We start from the raw sequence: 13,133 nt of genomic DNA, 5'->3' as shown, positions 1-13,133 counted from the left end.
TAAATAAACAAAGTAATCAAAAAATAAAAAACAAAAAATAAAACAATTATTTATTTATTCACAAAAAATACATAAAACAGCATGATATTCAACAATGAGAAACAGGAGTGGAGGAGGGTCTGGACGAAGGAGGAAGTCGAAATGGAATCCGAAGCGGTCAGTTGAAATGTAGGACAATGCACAACCAAGGCCGGACACAGTCTGGCCTTTGGATTTTTCGTTCCCCTAACCAAGCTCGTGCCACGTCTCTGAACTTTGGGTCCGATGAGATGAAATCCCGAAATCCGACTCTCCACCACGACACAGTCCTGTAAATACACAACTAATAACATAATTTTTATGCTTAATACAGTCCCCATCACATAAAACCTAATTAAAAGTAAGCCCAGACTATATCTACACACTCATACATACATACAAGATCCTCTCAACACAGATATAAATCCCCCACAGAGAGTGGAGTGAATAATGATACAAAAAAGGAAAACTCGATACAAACTTAGAGAATATTTGATACATAATAGCTCCCCTCCTCTCTCATCACTCTAACATTAGTTACAAAGACTCAAAGGACGATTTGTAAACAAAGGGGCACACTTATCCACAACTTTACATGATTCTCAGACTAACATCCAAAACAAACACACAATACTTACCTAACATCCTATCCCAACACCTCTGGATCAACAGGGGAATTCACAGGGCTGCATACCAGTTAATTCAATCACTCCAGCTCGAAAAACAAAGCAGAGAGACGGAGTTTGCCGAGATGATGACGTCACCGGAGCCACGAACAAAACAGGAAGTAAATCGCGGAAGCACCGCGACGATGACGTCACACACCCTCGCGTTTAAAACTACTTCAAACACAGCCAATTCATTTCTAACATTTATCTAAAGCAGGATCAAAGGAATCCATACAAACACAACTTAAAAACCAGGATTATCTGACAATTAATAACATTACTAACATTATTTGAGGCTTAAGACGATTCAACACACTGATTTATCTTACAGAAATAATCCAACTCATTCAATAAGAGGATTAAAAATGAGGAATACAATTTATCTCGAATAACACAGCCTGTCATAACATTTTAGACCCAAAATGACTCAGCAAAATAACAAACACTCCATAAGGACACCAACAATTACTCCTTACACACTTATAAAAATAATAAACCCACGCAGATATGACTTAAATAGTTACTTATAAAACAACTTGAACAAACACACTTGAAGTAACATCCAAACCACATAGGAAGTCAAATAAATAAGTTTGATAATAAATACTCATAACAAATAATTTTTCTAACAAAACAAACGCTTAATTATTTCAACAGGATGATTAAATATATTAAAAGCAAAAAATACACATTAAAATACGATTAAAACACCATTTGAACAAACCAGCTCACACACTGATCATAGCCACTCCCCCACTCCCCCCTCCCCTCTCCCTCACAGCAGGACTATAAATAGGGAGGGAACACTCACCAGCTCACCATTTGTGAAGCTGCTCTCTTTGGACACTCACAGACACTGATCTTCTATACAAATCCGACGTTCTTGCACACAGCCTGAGGAAGAAATATACACTTCGAAACGTAGCTACGCATTGAACGTCGATTTTTAGGAATTCCTTATAGATTTAGAAAATAGAATTAGGAAAAAATATTTAGAAAAAAATAGAAAACTACAAAGCTTTCAAAAAACAAAAAAAGATGTACAGATACTTTAATGAATACAGAGCCAGACTAACTCCAAGAGAACGAGTTAGGATCTGGGATTATCCCACTAACACAGCACACCAATATATTTCTAGGAACAATGCAGTACAACAAAGTACTCGAAATCAAAGTCACGAGCAACGGAGTGAGAACACCAACCGCTTGCGGTGGGACGTTCACGCCGGCCCGCACCGTGTTCATGACAATGATTTCCACCCAACAGTCCGTTTCCGGACTACTAGAGATACTAGATGGATAAACGATGGGGCCCAAGACGAGCACCATCGTTTCAACAATTTCACATATCAGTACAGACAATACAACAACACCCAACCTAGACAAGACATCAGACCACGTGCACTGATCACACGTGAAGACGACGACACATGGAGATACACAAGAAGTGACACACATCACTACAAAAACGCAGAACTCCCATACAGAGAAAGACAATTTATAAATTCCCAATACAAAAGACAAGAAAATAGAGTAGAATTAGACAACGATACGTGGAGATACAGAAATAATAACACGCACTCTAAAAACACAAACTTCCCACAGAGACAAAGACAATTCAGAAACGTTCAATACGACACACAGGGGGTTCCCTACAACAGAAACGCCCAACCGCCTCGCCCGGTCTTCACGAGACGCGAAACTCCACATAACATAAACAGACAAAGAACGACTTACTATCACGATGACACTCCACGCACAGACGGTCCCCTTCAACGCAAACATTACTCCAGGGACGGTAACGGGACAGAATATACACCAAGGTGGCGTAACGAACAAAACAACAAGAGAGAACGGCCACAAAAGGGACCGCGAACAAGACCCCAGAGATATTTTACACAACCGAGCGATCCTACCCCATCTGCATATACGCCCGCAACACCGAAGCTCAAAAACACGATTAAACTGGTTTACGATCTCCTTCGCTTGGAACACCAATTAAAAAACATTGACGTACAAAAAGAAAGCGACACACCCATCACATTTAAAAGACTGCAAACACACCTGATCACCACGATTAAACCATTACTACCCAACGAAAGAGTAAACGAGAGATTGACGGGCAACGCACGCAATTGGATGTACACGACACAACTTATCCTACGAGAACATTACCAGCTCCTCATCCAACAGAAGAAGCGTGAGCTCATAGCGCACACCGACAGAGCGGATTGGCCACACGCACTCGACATAGCGACCAGATGGGCCAACAAAAACCTACAAAATAAAATACAACCCACAACATTCGAAAAAATAGAAACATTCCTTACCGAAACTAACGAACGCAACACATCGAGAGACACCGAAAACGGAGATCCACCAGCCCCAAACACAAATCAAACGCACGCACGAACACACAAACGTAAAGATGATCCGCCAGCGACAAGGGCAAAATCAGGGGCACAACACGTACATGTACAGACTTCGCCAGCCGCCCCTCCTCCCAGCAGGGGCGACTGGTCTTTCGACGAAGAATTCCCACCACTCGCACCCCCAGCAGGCATTACGCCTACAATCATACACACAACAAAACCACTACCACAAAGAACAGCACGCAGACTTAACACTGACCTCTTGGTGGACATCGAAACACCACAAAACAAACAGACCGCCGAACAAAAAGCCCCCACCGAACAGCCAAAAACAACCCACGAACAACTTAGCACACACACAATTGTCGAGAAGAACAAAACGAACGAAAAGGAAGACACAACTGGGCAGTCTAGACACACCTCAGACACGACGGCGACTACAAGACCTCCCACTACACATGTAGACAGAGCCACCTCCCCCAGTTTATACTCGGAGGACTCAACGGATGACGACTACGCCACATATACAGTCAACGCAGCACATAGAACATCCCCTACATTGGAGACCGAAAACGAACAGAGAGACAGTACACGAACCGAAGAAACCGAAAATACCACACACGACACTGAGAACACATCGACAGCGCTCGCCACACCAAGAAAGGACACACACACACTCGTGACCCCCTCCACACCAAAATCGGTGGGCAGACCTTACAAACACATCAAGACAGACAAAAAACACATAGACTGGAGCCTCAACCTAAAAAAGAGATGTGTGATAATCGGCGACTCTAACGTAGCAAGGATCCCGTCTTTTGATATAGTAGAGCTCCAGGTGGATAGCTTCCCGGGAGCCAAATTCCAACACGCCGGTTATTTGGTGGAAAAAGCAACGATCGCAATGGAACCCGAAGTACTGATGCTCTCGTTCGGTATCAATAATCGTACACAAAGGTGCATCTCAACCACAGAAAAGGAAATACTCAGAACATACAAAACAGCACGCGCTCGCTTACCACACACGGAGATCATCGTACCACTCATTAACTTTAGCCAAACACTACCAGAAGAAGAAAAAGCACATCTCACGGCCATGAACAAATACATCAGGGACAATCTTCATCATGTATCAGCATTACCATCCAGGGATTTCAGGGTAGAGAACGACATGATCCACTGGACCGCCGGTACGGCCCGAGCACTTTTAGAACACTGGATGTATTTTTTAGACTTGGAAGGCCAAATATCCCAACAGGGGACTCAGACAAACGCATAGTCAATTTATCGACGGTAATACTAACCCAAGATCAAACGGAAACATTACGGAAAGGCCTTTCGTTCATTCCCTCAACTAAAAGAACCACACAAAAGATCGAATTATTACATAGCTTACAGACTTATCACAGACGAATAAAATTAGAAGTATACTTTGAGGGCAAAAAAAGACAAAAACAGAAACTACCATTCACGCACAACTCCGATTGGACTCCAGCACTATCCAGTTTACCCCCGCAAATCAACTCATTGATCAAAGCAGACTATTACGCGTACAAACATCTCGATTGGGGCCGGTCAGAAGAAGAAAATCTCACAAAGAATGAAAGAATAGCTATTAAAAACCTACACGGCAATCACCAGTTGGTAATCAAACCTGCGGACAAAGGAAACGCGGTCGTACTCATGGACAAAACGGACTATTTATGGGAGGGGCATCGACAACTTAACAAACAAGAACACTATAGCCCCTTGAACGAACCCATATACCCCCAAACGAGACTAGAAATCAAAGAAATACTTGAAGAAATGTGCGAAAAAAAGATTATCAGCGGGGACCAAAAAACTTATTTAATGGGATCGGGCACTCCCAGGCCAAGGAGATTTTATCTACTGCCCAAAATTCACAAAGACCCGAAAGACTGGAGTAGGCCACATAAGATACCACCAGGCCGTCCAATAGTATCGGACTGTGATAGCGAATCATACTATACAGCCGAATATATAGAATATTTTTTAAACCCCATCTCACAGCGACACGACAGTTATTTACGAGACACATACGATTTCATACAAAAGACCAAAAATCTAACAATCCCCACGGACGCCCTCCTTTTTACTATCGACATAGACAGTCTCTACACAAACATCGAAACACAGGCCGGAATATCGGCTGTGCAAGATTGCTTCAAGCGTTTTCCGGACCCCAAAAGACCCGATGAGTATATAATCAAACTATTAGAAATCAATCTCACCAAAAACGACTTTGAATTTAACTCGAAATTCTATCTGCAAACAAAGGGCACCGCCATGGGCAAAAAATTCGCACCCTCTTACGCAAACATATTCATGGCAGCTTGGGAGCACTCCGCACTAACTAATTTTCCCTTAAAACCATTCGCATATTACAGATTCCTAGACGATATTTGGGGAGTATGGACATACGGCCGAGAGGAATTTCAAAGATTCACAACACACTTGAACAATCATCAAAGTTCCATCACAATCAAGTTTGAGATCAACGACCAACAAGTGAACTTCTTGGACGTAGTCACATACAAAGGACCAAAATTTGAGAAACAAAACCAATTGGACTACAAAGTTTACTTCAAACCCACAGACACACACTCGCTACTACACAAGTCTAGCTTTCACCCTAAGCACACATTTCGGGGAGTAATCAAGTCACAAATCCTTAGATTTTACAGAATATCTTCTCAAGAGACAGACTTTAAAATGGCAGTTAAAACCCTCTTTAAGGCACTTAAAAAACGGGGATACGGACGCACATACCTTCGGAAAATTTTCAAAACATTTCAACAATCTATCGCAAACCCAACAACAACAACAAACACACGCAACAAAATAATCCCCCTCGTCACATTTTACTCACAACAGAGTAAACAACTTAATAGAGCAACAAAAGAAAACTTCAACAAATTCATCGAACCCACACGTTTTATACAGAAACACAGACCAATCGCGGCCTTTAAGAGAAACAAAAACTTACTAGACACACTGGTCAGTAGCAAAACCAGCCAACAACAAAAACCGACAAGAGCGGAAGCGCACAAACACTACACGGTGAGACGGTGGGTCCAGAACAAAACAAACAAAAACATTTACGAAACACAACGCAACACATCGGCGGGGGTATGCAACTGCATCTACTTAATTTATTGTACGAAATGCCACAAACAATACGTTGGACAAACTAAGAATCAACTCTCATTACGAACATATCAACACACATACAACATACGTAACAAAATCGAAAAACGCAAATTATTAGTTAAGCATTTTGTAATGCATGGACTCTCAGCCCTCAGGGTTACCGCCTTACAGTCAAGCCCCTTTTGGTCATTACGGGAGAGGTTAAGGTTTGAAAGAATATGGATCAAGCGATTGGACACGGTGTATCCAAGGGGCCTAAATGAAAACTAAAAACAAACAGCAAAACCTAAAACACGGAGAGCTCCGGGATGAACCCTAATTTCCGATTACGACAACCCAACACCAACACTCACCCCAACCCCATAGACGGTAACCCTGACGCAACCACTAACCCTATTCCCATAAACCAAAACGCAACCCCAACACTCACCCCAACCCTACGGCCAGGAACCCTACGGTCAGTAACCCTACGGTCAGTAACCCTAACATTAAAATTAAAATTCATTTTTATGCAGCTCTGAACATTAAAATTATAATTCATTTTTAAGCAGCCCTGAACTACGTGAATCATACCTAAAAACACAGCGACTCAGGGGACTACGCGACTAACCCTAAGTTTCAAAAATTAAAATGCAACCCCAACCCCTACACTCACCCTAACCCTAAAGTCAGTAACCCTGACACTAAAACCCCTCTTAATACGACCTGAAATCACAGGAACCATACCCCAAACACGGGGGACGGCGCGACAAACCCTAACTCGAATCTTAACACAAAAGTAAATATACGAAGGGACACAAAAAAGCACACACACGCACACATAAAACAATAAAAACACAAATAAAAAACACACACCTAATTTTAAACAAATAAACAAATTAAATAAACAAAGTAATCAAAAAATAAAAAACAAAAAATAAAACAATTATTTATTTATTCACAAAAAATACATAAAACAGCATGATATTCAACAATGAGAAACAGGAGTGGAGGAGGGTCTGGACGAAGGAGGAAGTCGAAATGGAATCCGAAGCGGTCAGTTGAAATGTAGGACAATGCACAACCAAGGCCGGACACAGTCTGGCCTTTGGATTTTTCGTTCCCCTAACCAAGCTCGTGCCACGTCTCTGAACTTTGGGTCCGATGAGATGAAATCCCGAAATCCGACTCTCCACCACGACACAGTCCTGTAAATACACAACTAATAACATAATTTTTATGCTTAATACAGTCCCCATCACATAAAACCTAATTAAAAGTAAGCCCAGACTATATCTACACACTCATACATACATACAAGATCCTCTCAACACAGATATAAATCCCCCACAGAGAGTGGAGTGAATAATGATACAAAAAAGGAAAACTCGATACAAACTTAGAGAATATTTGATACATAATAGCTCCCCTCCTCTCTCATCACTCTAACATTAGTTACAAAGACTCAAAGGACGATTTGTAAACAAAGGGGCACACTTATCCACAACTTTACATGATTCTCAGACTAACATCCAAAACAAACACACAATACTTACCTAACATCCTATCCCAACACCTCTGGATCAACAGGGGAATTCACAGGGCTGCATACCAGTTAATTCAATCACTCCAGCTCGAAAAACAAAGCAGAGAGACGGAGTTTGCCGAGATGATGACGTCACCGGAGCCACGAACAAAACAGGAAGTAAATCGCGGAAGCACCGCGACGATGACGTCACACACCCTCGCGTTTAAAACTACTTCAAACACAGCCAATTCATTTCTAACATTTATCTAAAGCAGGATCAAAGGAATCCATACAAACACAACTTAAAAACCAGGATTATCTGACAATTAATAACATTACTAACATTATTTGAGGCTTAAGACGATTCAACACACTGATTTATCTTACAGAAATAATCCAACTCATTCAATAAGAGGATTAAAAATGAGGAATACAATTTATCTCGAATAACACAGCCTGTCATAACATTTTAGACCCAAAATGACTCAGCAAAATAACAAACACTCCATAAGGACACCAACAATTACTCCTTACACACTTATAAAAATAATAAACCCACGCAGATATGACTTAAATAGTTACTTATAAAACAACTTGAACAAACACACTTGAAGTAACATCCAAACCACATAGGAAGTCAAATAAATAAGTTTGATAATAAATACTCATAACAAATAATTTTTCTAACAAAACAAACGCTTAATTATTTCAACAGGATGATTAAATATATTAAAAGCAAAAAATACACATTAAAATACGATTAAAACACCATTTGAACAAACCAGCTCACACACTGATCATAGCCACTCCCCCACTCCCCCCTCCCCTCTCCCTCACAGCAGGACTATAAATAGGGAGGGAACACTCACCAGCTCACCATTTGTGAAGCTGCTCTCTTTGGACACTCACAGACACTGATCTTCTATACAAATCCGACGTTCTTGCACACAGCCTGAGGAAGAAATATACACTTCGAAACGTAGCTACGCATTGAACGTCGATTTTTAGGAATTCCTTATAGATTTAGAAAATAGAATTAGGAAAAAATATTTAGAAAAAAATAGAAAACTACAAAGCTTTCAAAAAACAAAAAAAGATGTACAGATACTTTAATGAATACAGAGCCAGACTAACTCCAAGAGAACGAGTTAGGATCTGGGATTATCCCACTAACACAGCACACCAATATATTTCTAGGAACAATGCAGTACAACAAAGTACTCGAAATCAAAGTCACGAGCAACGGAGTGAGAACACCAACCGCTTGCGGTGGGACGTTCACGCCGGCCCGCACCGTGTTCATGACAATGATTTCCACCCAACAGTCCGTTTCCGGACTACTAGAGATACTAGATGGATAAACGATGGGGCCCAAGACGAGCACCATCGTTTCAACAATTTCACATATCAGTACAGACAATACAACAACACCCAACCTAGACAAGACATCAGACCACGTGCACTGATCACACGTGAAGACGACGACACATGGAGATACACAAGAAGTGACACACATCACTACAAAAACGCAGAACTCCCATACAGAGAAAGACAATTTATAAATTCCCAATACAAAAGACAAGAAAATAGAGTAGAATTAGACAACGATACGTGGAGATACAGAAATAATAACACGCACTCTAAAAACACAAACTTCCCACAGAGACAAAGACAATTCAGAAACGTTCAATACGACACACAGGGGGTTCCCTACAACAGAAACGCCCAACCGCCTCGCCCGGTCTTCACGAGACGCGAAACTCCACATAACATAAACAGACAAAGAACGACTTACTATCACGATGACACTCCACGCACAGACGGTCCCCTTCAACGCAAACATTACTCCAGGGACGGTAACGGGACAGAATATACACCAAGGTGGCGTAACGAACAAAACAACAAGAGAGAACGGCCACAAAAGGGACCGCGAACAAGACCCCAGAGATATTTTACACAACCGAGCGATCCTACCCCATCTGCATATACGCCCGCAACACCGAAGCTCAAAAACACGATTAAACTGGTTTACGATCTCCTTCGCTTGGAACACCAATTAAAAAACATTGACGTACAAAAAGAAAGCGACACACCCATCACATTTAAAAGACTGCAAACACACCTGATCACCACGATTAAACCATTACTACCCAACGAAAGAGTAAACGAGAGATTGACGGGCAACGCACGCAATTGGATGTACACGACACAACTTATCCTACGAGAACATTACCAGCTCCTCATCCAACAGAAGAAGCGTGAGCTCATAGCGCACACCGACAGAGCGGATTGGCCACACGCACTCGACATAGCGACCAGATGGGCCAACAAAAACCTACAAAATAAAATACAACCCACAACATTCGAAAAAATAGAAACATTCCTTACCGAAACTAACGAACGCAACACATCGAGAGACACCGAAAACGGAGATCCACCAGCCCCAAACACAAATCAAACGCACGCACGAACACACAAACGTAAAGATGATCCGCCAGCGACAAGGGCAAAATCAGGGGCACAACACGTACATGTACAGACTTCGCCAGCCGCCCCTCCTCCCAGCAGGGGCGACTGGTCTTTCGACGAAGAATTCCCACCACTCGCACCCCCAGCAGGCATTACGCCTACAATCATACACACAACAAAACCACTACCACAAAGAACAGCACGCAGACTTAACACTGACCTCTTGGTGGACATCGAAACACCACAAAACAAACAGACCGCCGAACAAAAAGCCCCCACCGAACAGCCAAAAACAACCCACGAACAACTTAGCACACACACAATTGTCGAGAAGAACAAAACGAACGAAAAGGAAGACACAACTGGGCAGTCTAGACACACCTCAGACACGACGGCGACTACAAGACCTCCCACTACACATGTAGACAGAGCCACCTCCCCCAGTTTATACTCGGAGGACTCAACGGATGACGACTACGCCACATATACAGTCAACGCAGCACATAGAACATCCCCTACATTGGAGACCGAAAACGAACAGAGAGACAGTACACGAACCGAAGAAACCGAAAATACCACACACGACACTGAGAACACATCGACAGCGCTCGCCACACCAAGAAAGGACACACACACACTCGTGACCCCCTCCACACCAAAATCGGTGGGCAGACCTTACAAACACATCAAGACAGACAAAAAACACATAGACTGGAGCCTCAACCTAAAAAAGAGATGTGTGATAATCGGCGACTCTAACGTAGCAAGGATCCCGTCTTTTGATATAGTAGAGCTCCAGGTGGATAGCTTCCCGGGAGCCAAATTCCAACACGCCGGTTATTTGGTGGAAAAAGCAACGATCGCAATGGAACCCGAAGTACTGATGCTCTCGTTCGGTATCAATAATCGTACACAAAGGTGCATCTCAACCACAGAAAAGGAAATACTCAGAACATACAAAACAGCACGCGCTCGCTTACCACACACGGAGATCATCGTACCACTCATTAACTTTAGCCAAACACTACCAGAAGAAGAAAAAGCACATCTCACGGCCATGAACAAATACATCAGGGACAATCTTCATCATGTATCAGCATTACCATCCAGGGATTTCAGGGTAGAGAACGACATGATCCACTGGACCGCCGGTACGGCCCGAGCACTTTTAGAACACTGGATGTATTTTTTAGACTTGGAAGGCCAAATATCCCAACAGGGGACTCAGACAAACGCATAGTCAATTTATCGACGGTAATACTAACCCAAGATCAAACGGAAACATTACGGAAAGGCCTTTCGTTCATTCCCTCAACTAAAAGAACCACACAAAAGATCGAATTATTACATAGCTTACAGACTTATCACAGACGAATAAAATTAGAAGTATACTTTGAGGGCAAAAAAAGACAAAAACAGAAACTACCATTCACGCACAACTCCGATTGGACTCCAGCACTATCCAGTTTACCCCCGCAAATCAACTCATTGATCAAAGCAGACTATTACGCGTACAAACATCTCGATTGGGGCCGGTCAGAAGAAGAAAATCTCACAAAGAATGAAAGAATAGCTATTAAAAACCTACACGGCAATCACCAGTTGGTAATCAAACCTGCGGACAAAGGAAACGCGGTCGTACTCATGGACAAAACGGACTATTTATGGGAGGGGCATCGACAACTTAACAAACAAGAACACTATAGCCCCTTGAACGAACCCATATACCCCCAAACGAGACTAGAAATCAAAGAAATACTTGAAGAAATGTGCGAAAAAAAGATTATCAGCGGGGACCAAAAAACTTATTTAATGGGATCGGGCACTCCCAGGCCAAGGAGATTTTATCTACTGCCCAAAATTCACAAAGACCCGAAAGACTGGAGTAGGCCACATAAGATACCACCAGGCCGTCCAATAGTATCGGACTGTGATAGCGAATCATACTATACAGCCGAATATATAGAATATTTTTTAAACCCCATCTCACAGCGACACGACAGTTATTTACGAGACACATACGATTTCATACAAAAGACCAAAAATCTAACAATCCCCACGGACGCCCTCCTTTTTACTATCGACATAGACAGTCTCTACACAAACATCGAAACACAGGCCGGAATATCGGCTGTGCAAGATTGCTTCAAGCGTTTTCCGGACCCCAAAAGACCCGATGAGTATATAATCAAACTATTAGAAATCAATCTCACCAAAAACGACTTTGAATTTAACTCGAAATTCTATCTGCAAACAAAGGGCACCGCCATGGGCAAAAAATTCGCACCCTCTTACGCAAACATATTCATGGCAGCTTGGGAGCACTCCGCACTAACTAATTTTCCCTTAAAACCATTCGCATATTACAGATTCCTAGACGATATTTGGGGAGTATGGACATACGGCCGAGAGGAATTTCAAAGATTCACAACACACTTGAACAATCATCAAAGTTCCATCACAATCAAGTTTGAGATCAACGACCAACAAGTGAACTTCTTGGACGTAGTCACATACAAAGGACCAAAATTTGAGAAACAAAACCAATTGGACTACAAAGTTTACTTCAAACCCACAGACACACACTCGCTACTACACAAGTCTAGCTTTCACCCTAAGCACACATTTCGGGGAGTAATCAAGTCACAAATCCTTAGATTTTACAGAATATCTTCTCAAGAGACAGACTTTAAAATGGCAGTTAAAACCCTCTTTAAGGCACTTAAAAAACGGGGATACGGACGCACATACCTTCGGAAAATTTTCAAAACATTTCAACAATCTATCGCAAACCCAACAACAACAACAAACACACGCAACAAAATAATCCCCCTCGTCACATTTTACTCACAACAGAGTAAACAACTTAATAGAGCAACAAAAGAAAACTTCAACAAATTCATCGAACCCACACGTTTTATACAGAAA

At 42.0% G+C, this 13,133-nt stretch overlaps 2 long non-coding RNA genes across 4 annotated transcripts; both read right to left on the bottom strand.

Annotated features, from left to right (window-relative positions):
- Positions 1-38: 38 nt before the first annotated feature.
- On the bottom strand, positions 39-795 carry LOC147846615 (uncharacterized). Of its 2 annotated transcripts, none has more exons than XR_015478013.1 (2): positions 657-795; positions 39-322 (listed from the first exon to the last, which is right to left on the bottom strand). It is a non-coding gene; the product is annotated as an uncharacterized LOC147846615 (long non-coding RNA). The 2 variants fall into 2 exon arrangements; XR_015478014.1 differs by having other exon boundaries at positions 39-308.
- Positions 796-7,132: 6,337 nt separating this feature from the next.
- On the bottom strand, positions 7,133-7,903 carry LOC147846614 (uncharacterized). Of its 2 annotated transcripts, none has more exons than XR_015478017.1 (2): positions 7,765-7,903; positions 7,133-7,430 (listed from the first exon to the last, which is right to left on the bottom strand). It is a non-coding gene; the product is annotated as an uncharacterized LOC147846614 (long non-coding RNA). The 2 variants fall into 2 exon arrangements; XR_015478018.1 differs by having other exon boundaries at positions 7,133-7,416.
- Positions 7,904-13,133: the final 5,230 nt, after the last annotated feature.

The sequence above is a fragment of the Danio rerio genome, chromosome 2, assembly GCF_052040795.2.
Source record: "Danio rerio strain M-AB ecotype USA chromosome 2, GRCz13ab, whole genome shotgun sequence".
In the NCBI taxonomy this organism is placed as follows: Eukaryota; Metazoa; Chordata; class Actinopteri; order Cypriniformes; family Danionidae; genus Danio; species Danio rerio.
The sequence above is the reverse complement of the archived record's forward strand: the minus strand, read 5'-3'. Positions and strand labels throughout refer to the sequence as shown.